Source organism: Octopus sinensis, linkage group LG9 (genome assembly GCF_006345805.1).
Source record: "Octopus sinensis linkage group LG9, ASM634580v1, whole genome shotgun sequence".
Lineage (NCBI taxonomy): Eukaryota > Metazoa > Mollusca > Cephalopoda > Octopoda > Octopodidae > Octopus > Octopus sinensis.
In genome coordinates, this window is record NC_043005.1 from 18972713 (window position 1) to 18987712 (window position 15000).

A 15000-nucleotide genomic window follows, 5' to 3' on the forward strand; every position below is an offset into this window, starting at 1 on the left:
AGTCTTGCTTTCTATTTCAGGCTCTGGTTTCGTGTTTGCTTTTGCAGCGTCCTTTAACTCTCACTTTCTCTCTCTCTCTCTCTCTCTCTCTCTCTCTCTCCTCTCTCTCTCTCCTCTCTCTCTCTCTCTCTCTCACACACACACACACACACACACACACCACACACATAAACCAAGCTCACAAATACATACAGGCAACGCAAATCAAATAAATATTCACACAGATAACGCTACACACGCATACACCCATAAGCACAGCAAAGCCATATACAGGTAACTCTCAGTAAATACACTTATATACGCCTGCATACAGACAACGGTACACATACTCGAGTTAACGATGGAGCTTATATTTCGGGTGACCACATACAACGATAGGAAACCGGCTGTGAGAAAAATACGAATGTAAACATTTTTCTTCCATGCTTTTGGTGTGTGAGAATACGAAGTGAGCTGTCTCGTAACGGAACTTTTCACGAATTGTAAACCGCTCCTCAGATATAGAATTCCGGTTTCCCGGTTTTCTTCGCCAAACACCAGCATGGAATATTTAACTACCATATAAAGCAGATATAAATTTAGCTATTACTCCACTGTAAAGTGTAATATGCCTACTTTTGTTTTTGACAGTTCATCATTACTTAGATATCAATTAAGCAGTTTATAGTTTATGCACAACACGCCGTTAAGCAGAGAGACTGAAATAAATATGTTTTAGAAAGCCTAGCTGTCAGAGAAACATTAATGTGAGTTCGTTGCTTCGATGATTTTGCTGTGCAAGAACGGAGCGAAAGTCTCCTGGCGCCCATATTACGTTTTATTGATTGCTCCTTACAAGAAAAAAATACACAACACAGATACACACATGCATATAGAAATACATACATACTTATACATACATACTATATGCACATGTACATACAAAGATATTTACATCGATACATCCTTCGTATCTCGTGTCAGATTTGCCTGCCTGCCTGTACATATGCATAGGTCTGGATAAAGAATGTCTGAAACAGCAACAGTATACAAGTCTCCATCCGCTAAGTTCCCCCCCACCCCGATGTTATCCAATGGGAAAACCATGTCTCGCAGTAGTATCGTCGAAGATTTTGCCGCCAGAATGCAAAGAACCGATTCATACACCTTTAAACCTCTTGTCTGGCGGTCTAACATGTCCAACATTCCACCACCTAGATGGGTCCAGTTAAATTATCATCACTGAACGTTTGAAGACCATGATTGGTATGGGTAGGATTTGAACTCAAAGTGCATGGCATTTTATCCAATGCGCTAAAGCTCGTTATTTTGTCTCCCTTTTCATACATATCCACACTTAAAAACAATACAAATACATGCATAAAAACACGCAGTGGGACTGAACCGGGGACCATGTGGTTGGTAAGTAAGCTATTTACCACACAACCACTCCGGTGCCTATATTGTAGTCTTTACGTAAACATTTACAGCTTCAGTTCGGTAGGTTTAAACATACACATATAACAAATGATAACCGTCTCGTTATCTTACATTCAGTCAAACAACACTCTGTCATACATTCTGCCAATGATTTACATGGTCTAGAGCAAAAGATAACAAAACACAACATTTGCACAAGATTAATCTGTTTCGTCCATAAAATGACATTTTTTTATGTAAAAGCTTTAGCACTTTCACATTCGGTCTTACTGGACACTTACTGTTGCACGCTGCAGAAATATCATAACGGACGAAAAGGTATATACGTGATTTAATGTGATTAATAGAGCCTGCTTTCGATGAAACACGTCTACAAACATCACACTTCCTCTCCTTTTCTTTTACTCTCTTTTATCTGTTTTAGTCATTTGACTGCGGCCATGCTGGAGCACCGCCTTTATAGTCGAGCAAATCGACCCCAGAGCTTATTCTTTGTAAGCCTCAGGACTTATTCTATCGGTCTTTTTTGCCGAACCGGTAAGTTACTGGGACATAAAACACCACCATCGGTTGTCAAGCGATGCTGCGGAGGACTAACAGACATCGAAAACATATACACACACCTACATATACATATACATAATATATATATATAATATTATATATATATATATATATATATATTATATATATATATATATATATATATATGCATATACGACGGGCTTTTTCCAGTTCCGTCTACCAAATCCACTCACAAGGCTTTGGTCGGCCCGAGGCTATAGTAGAAGACACTTCCCCAAGGTGCCACGCAGTGGGACTGAACCCGGGAATATGTGGTTGGTAAGTCAGCTACTTACCACACAACCACTCCGGCGCCTATGTTGTAGTCTTTATGTAAACATTTACAGCTTCAGTTCGGTAGGTTCAATTTATTCTGTCAGCAAATACGTTGCATCATTATTTAATGGAATTCTTCTAGTTACTCCAATTTACAATTAACTTTTCCTACCGTTCAAAACTTATTCCGAAATGTTTCAGGTTGTACTGAATGCTACATGTTGTGTCGTTTCTAGATTCCACTTCACCGTAGAAAAGTTGTGTTGGGAGTGGAGTCTTTCGAGGCTTGTCTGCATAACATGTCCTTACCCAGTAAATTTCACTGCTGATGGTCTGTGATTAAATGGGTCAGTCAGTGAACCCTCCGAAATACCTCGGTCGTCGAATGTATGTTGTCGATGTTCACAGAAACATACAAAAGAACCCTACAAAATATGCGTTATTGCGTGTATCTGTATTTGTGTTTGTTTCTTTGTGTATGTATGTGTGTGAATGTGTGTGTCTTATATCTTATATATGTATGCATGTATTTATACATGCACACATGTATGGTTTCTGCATGTTTATGTACATATAATATATATATATATATATATATATATATTAATATATATATATATATATATATACATTAAAAACATGCACACCACACACAAAAAAACACACACACGTGGTATATATATATATGGTCCAGTGGTTAGGGCAGTGGACTCGCGGTTGTAGGATCGCGCTTTCGATTCCCAGACCGCGCGTTGTGGGTGTTTATTGAGCGAAAACACCTAAAGCTTCACGAGGCTCCGGCAGGGGATGGTGGCGATCCCTGCTGTACTCTTTCGCCACAACTTTCTCTCTTTCTTCTATTGGCCTGCTCGCTTAGCCGGCGGAGTAGCGTCATTTGAAGGCTAAAACAATGCGAAGCGCATTGTGACCAGCGATGTATAGCAACATCTGATAGCCTGGTCGGTCACGGTGATCACGGTGATATTTATATATATATATGTGCATGCATGCATACTTACAGTAACACATATATGCATACATACAAATATATAAACAAGCATACAAGCATTGGGTTATGTTCTTTAAACAAAGAACATCACAGGTGACAGATGCCGTGCACAATATAGACTTTTATTGAAATAAAATTGGCCTATTAATGAACTGGATGTTAGCGTCATATCCTTGCAAAGTTTTATGAATATTGGTTCGTCGGTTTAGGCAATATAATGGTAGCAGTCAGACAGAAATTGCAATTTATATAGAAGATACCACGTTCCACTGAATTAGCAGGGCTCATTACATTAATCTGTTAAGGTTATTTCTCCACCTGTCATCTCGATAGGAACCGTTATCGCAAAGATCAGTGCTGGCTATAATTTTATAGAATATCTGTAGAAATATCCTTAACAAAATACGATAAAATAAAGTACCCTGTTGAGCAGAAGGGTCGATGCCGTCGACATACCACCACCAACACCACCGCTGACGTTTTTGGTCTTGTGCAAAACTTTGAAACTGTTATTATGGTGTATGTGGAATGAAGTATTGTTTGATACAGTTTCGAATGTATGCCATCAATTCATTAAGAGAACCGATTCCTCAGACTGCTATGAAGTACTGGGTGTTCAAAAAGTCTCTCCGCGGGGAATTTTTTTCATCGAAACTCTCGAAGAGTTAGACTCTCCAAGACGTATTTCAAAACTTGTAGAAGAGTCAACTTGTGTATTGAAAATGAAGGATGACACTTTCAACACCTCTAATAAAGTTGTTTTTTTTTTAAGTCTTGTAAAGTCTAACATATACTTTTTGCAGTCTTATACCATCGTATAAAACTATTTTGCTATAAAATTCTTACTGCAGTGAGACTTTCTGAATACCTCTATATTACATTGCGTTTAAAGAGAGCAAGCAATTCCGATTTCATTGTTACATGAAATGTCTTTTTACATCTATGCCTAAAGCTAACAGATGCTACTTCGTTTATTCTTCCTTTCCATTATAGAAACAAAACTTCTTTCTTCTTTTTTTCTTAATATCATATTCCTGCCATACATTTATTTCAGCAGATTCGAAAGTAGAGTCAAACACCGCGATAACAGCACTCAATTCTGGTAAGAAATTTCAGTTGTATTTCATGTCAACCTTTCTTTCTCCCTATTTCATTCCATATAAAAAAATTCTCTTTCTCTCTCTATACATATACATGAGTGTGTATATGTTTGTGTGTTTGTGTGTGTGTGTGTTTGCGTGAATATGTATATGTGTGTGTATCTGTATGTGTATATATATATATATATATATATATATATATATATATTTTTATATATATATATATATATAATATATATATATATATATAATATATATATATATATATATATATATATATATAAAGTTATCTAAACATGAAAACACAAAGAGAAAACACAACAACGCGAGACGTGGAACAAATATATATGTCTGTACATATATATACATATATATACATACATATATTATATATTATATATATCGTATATATATATATATATATATATATATAAAATACATATACGTACATACACATTTAGGGTAGCGTTTCAATATTTTTGAGCTTTCTACTTTACTCGAAATCTTTATCCATCCGTATGTTAGACTAAGTGGTTCCTGTCCATTTCTATTACTCAAAGGGCCTCTAAATTCATAGCTTAATAATAATAATAATAATAATAATAATAATAATAATAATAATAATAATAATCCTTTCTACTATAGGCAGAAGGCCTGAAATATTGCGTTCGAGGGAGAGTCGATTACATAAACCCCAGTGCTGAACTGGTACTTTTTTTATCGATCCGAAAAAGATGGAAAGGAATGTTGACCTTGGCGGCACTCGGAAGAACTGCCGCCGAGCCTTCAGTCCCACGTATTAATTACTCTGCCATCTCAATAATAACAACGACGACAACTCATCACTGTCCCTTACCGTTTTCTTGATAGAGAGCTCTTCTCACCGAAATATCGAAATGTAAATTAAAATGAAAAACTCCTTTTTTTCTCTTCTTTTCTCTTCTATGTTCAATTCTCTGCCTCCAATTTGCAAAATTTGGCTTTTGAAGGTGTTTTAACAATCCATCGCATAACTTTTCATTCAGCCTATCTTAACCCCTTACCCAACAATTATTTTGAAAATAAATGTATTTTTTCAGACAAATTTTTTAATTGTTTTATTTTACTATGTTTTGAATGGTGATTTCGAGGTATATTTCAAACCTTATTTATTATGAATTTTAATTCAATAATATTGATTTTAAATTACCGCTTTGCATCTACCTCATCCTCATCTTCAGTTTCTTCACTTGAATAAAACTCTTCTGACGAACTTTCACTCTCATCAGATGTATCCAACCCTCCAAGAGAAGCTTCATAATCGCTATCATCATCAAAGCTCGACATGGTGGGGTTATAATATAAAGGTATAAAAAAAAACAACGTAAAAACAAAGTGAATACTTCTATTCATAAAATGTGCCTTCCAACCCTTCGACTGTCTCCAGGTGACTAAATCATACTCGGTCTTCAATGCCTTACTCAAGCGAAAGGTGGCAGAAATCGTCACTGCCAGACGTATAAAGTGAGCGAATATACTCGTATATGTCAAAAAAGAGTTTATAATAGACGAAGGAACTAGTTTGCTGTCGATTTTGGCGAGTCTATCTTTTGACGAGTTAACTCGCCGGAGATAGAAAAAAACGATTTCGGTCAAAACGCATATATTCGTTTCTGCCGGGTAAGGGGTTAAAGACATTCTTTGTTTAAATTCTGCTGAGGTCAACTTTGCCTTTCATCCTTTCGGATTCGCTAAAACAAGTACCAGTTGAGCACTGACTTCGGTGTAATTGAATAACCCTCTTCTCTAAAATTACTGACCTAGTACCAAAATTTGAAAGAATTATTATTTTGTTAATAATGTTAATAACAATCCTTGTTTTTTATACATACACGCATAAAAACATAGCTGACGGCATAAGAATTGTTTTGTTTAACTTTTGGATCTCAAAATCACATAACGCTATGAGTATTAACATGCAAATAGAGGGCTTAAAAACCTTTTCAATTGAAAAAGGTCGGAGGCTGCCAGTAGGAATCGAACCCACGTTTCTGGTAGACATTACTGGCATTCAAACACTGACTAAAGGATTTCTTCGAATTTCTCTGACCACTTTGAGAAACTTTATTCTCATCTCAGTTGCATAAACCCACCCACCACCACTGCAGTTCCCGCATTAATCTATACATCCAGTCCTTCCTTCGCGTCAGTCTCAATGCAGTGGGAGAGCTTGCAAAGAAAAGAGGCATTGACCGTTTTTAACCAAGAAAGTTAAAAAATATCTGTGTATTTCCTATGCATTCTTCGATAACAGGAGTTAACCGAATATGATTTCTTTTCAATACGTAAGTTGGAGTTATTGCAATCTTTATTAGTATTAGAGATTGCATATAAAAGCTATGTCCATCATATTTGACAAGAGCATTGGTTGAAACAGCTGAAATGTGTTATCTCATAAAGAATAAATAAATCTATGTATCTGTGTATTTACATACGTACGTTTTATGAATGTCTATATATGTGTGCATGCATGTATGTATATACTTCTATATACGTATGTATATACATTATTTATATTATTTACATTTGACAGATATTTGTCCTCATCTTGTTTGTTGTTAACACAACGTTAACACAATGCAGATAATTTACATAATTCCTCTTAAATATTGAACTGTACATATGTATATATTTCCATATACGAACAACAACGCAAACGTTTTCAAACCTTTGACAAAAGGAAGGACTCTTGGAAAAAGAATTACAAATTTGACCCCTGGCTCCCAAACAAAACTATATTAAATGGTGAATAAGCGAAACGAAATAAAATCAACATTCACATCAATTAGTGTATCTACTTTCAATCTTTTAAAACTTTTCTTACAAGTTGTACGTTTTTTCTCGCCGAACATCTTCAAAATACGACGAATTGGTGACATTGATGTCAGAAAATGATTTCAATCTGAATAACCAAACACACACCAAGACAGAAGGACAAATTGAAACCGAAATAAATGAAAAAGCAAAGAGAAGCCTTTCTTTCTATCCACATGTTGTATTGAAGTCATTTTACATGCTTTTCTTGACCTTTAGTAAAAATTCTGTATACCTTTCGATAAAAAAGTAATAGGAAAACAAGTTAAATCCACCGAAAGATTAATGGTCGCTCATAGGTTGAAATTAATGGAACCTAAACAACATGACAATGAGTCAATAAATCAATTTGTTTTTATTTTAAAAAACAATCACAAACAGTTTTTCTGTAAATTTAATCAATCGTAAAAAAAATTCTCCGAGCAGGAGGTAATTATAATGATTTCATATCATCATTGTGCTCTGTGGGCATAAAACCAGCCAGACTTAGGTTATGAAGAATTATCATCATTAGCAGTGACGATACACTGTAAAACCTAATTTGCTAAATTGAAAACAAGCATCGATGTAGAAAATTAATGTTTGCAAGAATTATTTGAACGGTAATAAAACCACGTTTGAAAAATATCAAGCACAGCCACAACAGCAGCGAAGGTATTTGGTAATCAACTGTAATAATTTTGGACGCGAACGAACGAGACGTCTCACATTCTCATTAGAGTGTCATAAGTGTGGAAAGCTAAATCACTTCACCAAATGTTGCCGGTCACTGCTTACCTGTAACATCATTGAAGCTTCTTGTGAACATAGCAATGCCTCTAAGCTCAACGTCAACGAAATAGTTCTTAACAATATTAAAGACATCTCTTGAAAATTGAAAACAGCTCCAAATTGAATGGAAACAGATAATAAGTTCATTTTGTCCAGCGTTTCTTTTTCATTTATTGACATAAATGGATTAGTCAGAATATTTAACTCTTGCAGCCCAGGACTGAAAAGGAAACGATTTGCACAAATATTCATATATTAAGGTTATGGAGCAGGAATAGATTCTTCTCAGACTTTGGATTAATCAGAAGTGTTATTAATATCAAGATACATTTTGTTTTAACTTTAACAATCATGTAACAGTTATCTGCCCATTGTAAAGGGTTACGAAGTTTGCACTACTTGTAATAAACATCTTCAGTATTAATGGATAACCGCTGCTCGTAAAGTACGTCTCTATTTTAGACGGAAAGTTAAGACAGAGGTAAGTAAACTCAAGAATCTTTGTGTAATATTGACAGGCGCAGGAGTGGCTGTGTGGTAAGTAGCTTGCTAACCAACCACATGGTTCTGGGTTCAGTCCTACTGCGTGGCATCTTGGGCAAGTGTCTTCTGCTATAGCCCCGGGCCGACCAATGCCTTGTGAGTGGATTTGGCAGACGGAAACCTGTCGTATATATGTATATATATATATATGTATGTGTGTGTGTATGTTTGTGTGTCTGTGTTGTCCCCCTAGCATTGCTTGACAACCGATGCCGTGGTGTTTACGTCCCCGTCACTTAGCGGTTCGGCAAAAGAGACCGATAGAATAAGTACTGGGCTTACAAGGAATAAGTCCCGGGGTCGATTTGCTCGACTAAAAAAAGGCGGTGCTCCAGCATGGCCGCAGTTAAATGACTGAAACAAGTAAAAGAGAAAAGAGAAAGAGAATATCATTAGAATGGTGCCAGGTGTACTGTGGAACAACATGACTGCTCCATAGCATTGCTCTGGTGTCACATCTACTTTGCATTAAAATTACATAACATTAAATATTTATATCATTACTTTTCATCGTATCGGAGTCGATAAAATAGGTACCAGATGAGCACTAGGTGGACATAACCGACTAGGCTTCTTTTACACATTTCAGGCTGTGTGCCTATATTACAGAGTTGTTATTATTATTATTATTATTATTATTATTATTATTATTATTATTATTATTCCTTTTTTTCTTCTTTCAAATTTGCTTCCATTTCTTGCCGAGTGTCTTCCCGACTCCAAGGGCAAAGAAACTTATAGTATACATTGGTAGGCCATTAAACTAATCTCACTAGTTCGTTCATTTTTTTTTAAAGTTAAATTAAGATACATGGGTAGTAATAGTTCTCACATCGACAATGCTCTTCTCAATACGTGTGATGTACCAGTTAAGACAATCTTTTGCACTTCTTGCAGAGATGGTAAGCCAGGGATCATTCTCATATAATTTTCGGTTCCCTTCTTGATCATTCCTAGTGCTCCTACGATCACTAGTATTGTAACCGCCTTGAGATGCCACATTTTCTCAATTTCAATGAGCAGGTCTTTATTTTCTGAGCTTGTCAAACTCTTTCGCCGAGATATTATGATCACGGGGATGCTCATGTCGATCAATAAGCAAACTTTATTGTTTTGGTCTTTCACAACAATATCTGGTTTATTGGCTTTGATGGTTCGGTCTGTATCTACGGGAAAGTCCCACAGAATCGTTACATTTTCTCCTTCAGTTACAGCTTCAGGGTGGTGATTATACCACTTGTCGGCAATTTTGATATTGTAATGCCGACTAATTAGCCAGTGTAGATATTGGCCAACTCTGTCATGTCTTAATTTATACTCCATTATTATTATTATTATTATTATTATATTATTATTATTATTATTATTATTATCATTTCTCTTCATCACAGGTTTAGTTGGAGCTCCCGAAGTTTTGCATGCATAGCGGGCTTACTACCTGCAGCCTATGGTACCATGCTATTCGTTCTTTTCAGCAATCTGATTCTTACCTGATTATTCTGGCTGTGACAAGGAGGCAAACCTTTTCTAACAGATCTACTGGGCACTCTAATCCAGTTTCCTTTATATTTCTCTTGGTGCATTCTGATACTGTTCCCAAGGACCCAACAATAATTGGCACTATCTTCACCTTCTTCATTTTCCATAGCCATACTTAAGAGGGTTGTATTTATTTACCTTTTCACCTTCCTTCCTGACTATTCGTCATTCAAAGGGTTATACAAAATCAACTATAGAGCATATGTGGTGCACTTTGATCTTGTCTGTTATGTTCTAGCACCTGATCTGTTTGAACTGGAAATCCCGGAGCAAAAATAAATTGCTCCATGTTCAATTCCAGAAAGGGACAAATAGAAAACTCCTTACAATTAGCACCGCACGATCGTCCCTGGAAAGGATAGACGAGGTTGAGGAATGAGTAATCACTGGGAACAGTTAGAAAAATGTAGACAAGAACATCAGAAAAGGAGGAGCGTGTCTAGACAAAAGTCAGTGAAAACACAGTTGGAGAACCATGTCTTCGTCTTGAACACCATGAAATCCTGTTTATATTTCACAAGAAAGGGCTGATGTATCGTCTGAACTTAAAGAAGCATTATTGGAAGAGGAGGAAATTCGATCAGATTTTGTGGCAGACTTAAAATGCTGGAAGTTAAAACCAGATGAGGAAGTTAATCAGCATCTGCAGGCTAATTTGCCAGAGAATGTAATAGGATTCGAATCTAATAGGATTCGAATAAGACCGGGAATTTGCATGGTGACAAGTTCCAATATCAGAAGCGAAGTGTAATCGTCATCATTCAACCAACAATGGTTGCCGCTTTTTCACATCTTTACCATTTACTTATAATCACACACACACACACACACACACACACACACACGCACACACAAGCGCATACACACACATACATACACACACATGAATATATATATATATATATTATATATATATATAAATGTATGCATACACCGTGTGTAATTTATTTGTGCCTCTCTTTTTTTCACCAGTGTTTAATAAGTCTCAATATATTGTATAACGTTTGTGTAACACGTTTCTACGAAGGAATGGTCCCTGGTGTTAAATGCAGCGAGCAAATCATTATTACATCGTTTGCTTTATTATGTTTTATTAGTAGTAAAGGCTTGATTACTTGAAGCACAATGAAAGCAGCTATATTTTCCGCCAGATCTAAAGACTTCAGAAAGAAATTGCTTTCCTCCAGGATAATGGTAATTGCTTGTAATGCAGATTTCTTCATTGTTTTGATCTAGGATTTCGTTTTGAATTGTTCGCGTCAGAATGCTAAGTTGTTGGAGATTGAACAGAAATCTCGAAATATTACTTATTTATATCCCTTTACATTTGTTCTCTCTTTTCTCCCAATTTATGATCTGAGTTATTATTAATTTATCCTTTTCTTCTCTGTTTTCCAATGTGTTTTATGATCAGTATGTGGTTGATTGTCCAATATAGCAACATCGATTATGAAACATATTCATTTGTCCCTGCTCCAACGTTCATTTGTTTCTCCTTTGAAGTGACCCTCACAAAACAATCTTCAATTATAATTTTCCGGACTATTAACAACATTTAAGAATGAACATTTACAATAGATACATACATATATATATATATATATATTATATATATATATAAACAAACAAATATTAGTTATTTTATTAGAAGCGTCGAAAATGTGCATTGTACGATACAAATAAGAAGATATTTTTACGAACGCAGAGTTACCGTTAAAGCATCAGAAATCCTGAGTACATTACCCTAACATAGCGGTTGTTGACAAATTTTCCCGCCTCGTAAGAGAAATTTACCCAGTTATTCTATCCTAACACCAACTCTGCGTTCGAAAGAATATCATCTTATTTTGTATGATATATATATATATATATATTATATATATATATAGTATATATATTATATATATATATATATATATATATATATAGTGAGGTTATGAGAGGTAATGTTGTCAAGAATACCGAAAGGTGTCAGGTAATGCTGAGTAAGTACTATGGACAGACTATACTTAAGCTCTAGGTTCGGTGGTTATGCCAATGAGGAGTTCAGTGTAGGTCATATATCAGTATGTGTATTTATTTAAAAAATTAACAGAATTAGCGAAAAATCCAAAGCTATGAAAGATTTCAGAACATTTATAAGTAGGTCTTACAGCTGTTTCCGGGATATATTAAATATCCCTTCATCGGAGACGGTGTGAAAAAATGGTTAAGCAATAGTTATTCAAGATAAGCTATGAAATAGAGAGTGAAGTGGAGGAATGAAAACATACGTAAGATATGCAAGGATATTGTATCTTCAGTTCCATTATTTAAACAGAATGGTATACATATAAGATATCTGTACCTTGTGATTAAGTTCCAATAGTATTTAAAATTGATCATTCCAATATATATATACACATACACCAAGCCTCGAGAGATTTCATCTTGGATCGCCAAGGCATCGTGATGATAAGGCCAGACACTACTGCAGCCCAAATAACCACTAGCTAATGCTTTTCAGAGCTCAAAGCGAAGACATGCAATGGAATTCTATTCACAGATCTGGTACAATTCTGCTGTTCCAATTGCTACATGTCCACACATCCTTGTCAAGAAAAAAGGCCACTCCACTGATCGGCATCGCTCACAACGCGAACCAATCTCTGGTCCACGGAAGTGCTGTCCGATTTCTTCCCCCACGCATCCCACTTCTCTCTCTCTCTTCCTCCTCTCTCTCTCTCTCTCTCTCTACTACTACTACTACTACTACTACTACTATACTACTACTACTACTACTACAGTGATCCGTGGTCTCCAGTGTTGCTTATTTTCACGTCAGCTCCAGTCAGGCTTTCCCAGCCCACTCATCTCTGTAACGTTACCAGAATTTTATACACATCCGGATACCACACTTGCCACTTACTCTAGTCTTTTCGTCCATTAGTAGCGTCAGCAGCCCTCTTTTATTTCTTCCTTTCTCGTATGTTATCTTGCAGTCATTGAAGAGAAACAAGCGATATTACACTCAACAGTGTCGAGAGTCCTGCAGAGTCATTTGTCCAGTCCCTAACTCAGAAAAAAAAAGTTACTAAAAAAGTGCATAGTCCTGAACTGGATTCGCACAAGAAACTTTTTGTTCCAAACAAATGGTGAAGGTATCTTTATGTATTTATATAGGGTGGGCCAAAAGTAGGTACTCATCTCTGATGCTTTTAGTGAAATTGATTCAGATCGGAATTTGTGTCGTGTTGTGCGTCGCAGTGTTCTGGAAAGATTTGGGAAATGTTGCAATATTGAAGGACATTTCGAGAATTTACGAGGTTAAACTGTTTTAATAAATGTAATTGTAATAACTAAGTGTAAATGTAATAAAATGAAAAGCATTTAAAGTGTACACCTACTTTTAGTCCACCCTGTATGTTCACCAACGGCTTATTGAATAATGAACAGTGAAGGCGCGTCTTGTAATGGTTGGGGTATTCGGCCACACTCGTAAGGTCATGAATTCGAAAACAGGCGTCGCATTGTATCCTTGAACAACACACTTTATTTCACGTTGCTCTAATCCTCTCAGTTGGCAAAAATTAGTTGTACCTGAAACTCAAATGGCCAGCTTTATGATATTCCGTGTCACACTGAATCGCCCCAAGAACTACGTTAAGGGTACACATGTATGTGGCGCATTAATTTCTTGCACATTAATTTCTCGGTCAGGCTGTTCTGTTGATCGGATTAACTGGAATCCTTGTCGTCGTAATCGACTGAGTTTATTAAATAATGATATTGCTATCCTTATTCGGAAATAAACACTCACTATTCAAACCGTAATCCATTTCTTGACCAAGTATATGAACATGAATGAAGTATCTCATAATAATTGTAGGTCAGGCCAATTGAAATTCAATAAATAAAGTATAGTTTAGACATACGCTCTAAAGATAGAATTAAGAATCCAACATGTCTTCTATTTGAACGTTGAAGCTAATATTTTCTCATTACTTTTCATAATTTTTGCAGCGACTTGAAATCTATATTTTACGCCTTATATCTTATACGCCTCTTGGACACTAGTATTTTAATCTCAAGACTGATAATTTCTCGTGACTGTGTTTATTACAGCCTACCTCCTTCTCTGGTCGCCATATTGACATATATATATATATATATATATATATATATATATATATATATATATATATACTAGCGCTTTCTCTCCTTGAGGTATATCTTTGTTATCATTGTTCGTGTTAATGAACTGGAACAGAGAGTCCATAAAACAGTGTACTAACTGTTTTCTTTGGCCAATTCTTCATTGCATAACCAGTTTCACAGTTCATCAGTCTTAAACATATTTCTGTCTTTATTTATCGAGCTATATTTAGATTTCTCTAATGTAATGCGTCAGACATTTTAAAGTAAATAAGAATCAATCATTTGTTTAACTCGCACAATGTGTCCTTGACTGTTTCTTTGACACTTTTTCGCATTCGCCACCGACGAATGCGAGAAAGTTCTCCAGAAAAATTAACAAGGAATCTTAAAATATCTCCGCACCAAAGGTAACAAACAACTTACTAGATCTAAGAATCAAATTGTAAAATTATATCATTAGAAAATTGAATTGATTAGAACTTATTCTTCTCCTTTTTCATATATATATATATATACACACTCACACACACACACACACGCACGCACGCACATACACACACACACACACACACACACACACACACACACACACATATATATATATATATATTATATATATACACACACACTATTGGTTCCGCAATAGCCCAGTGGTTAGGACAGCGGACTCGCGGTCATAAGATCGCAGTTTCGATTCCTAGACCGGACCTTGTGAGTGTTTATTGAGAGAAATCATCTAAAGCTTCACAAGGCTCCAGCAGAGGGTGGTGGCGAACACTACTATATTCT

General features: G+C 35.8%; 1 long non-coding RNA gene across 1 annotated transcript in view; it reads left to right on the forward strand.

The window, feature by feature from the left end:
- Positions 1-2604, forward strand: part of LOC118764782 — a 41844-nt gene extending 39240 nt beyond the window's left edge. Inside the window, exon 3 of the long non-coding RNA XR_005000587.1 lies at positions 2496-2604. This is a non-coding gene — a long non-coding RNA (uncharacterized LOC118764782). The remainder of the gene's footprint in view (positions 1-2495) is intronic.
- Positions 2605-15000: the final 12396 nt, after the last annotated feature.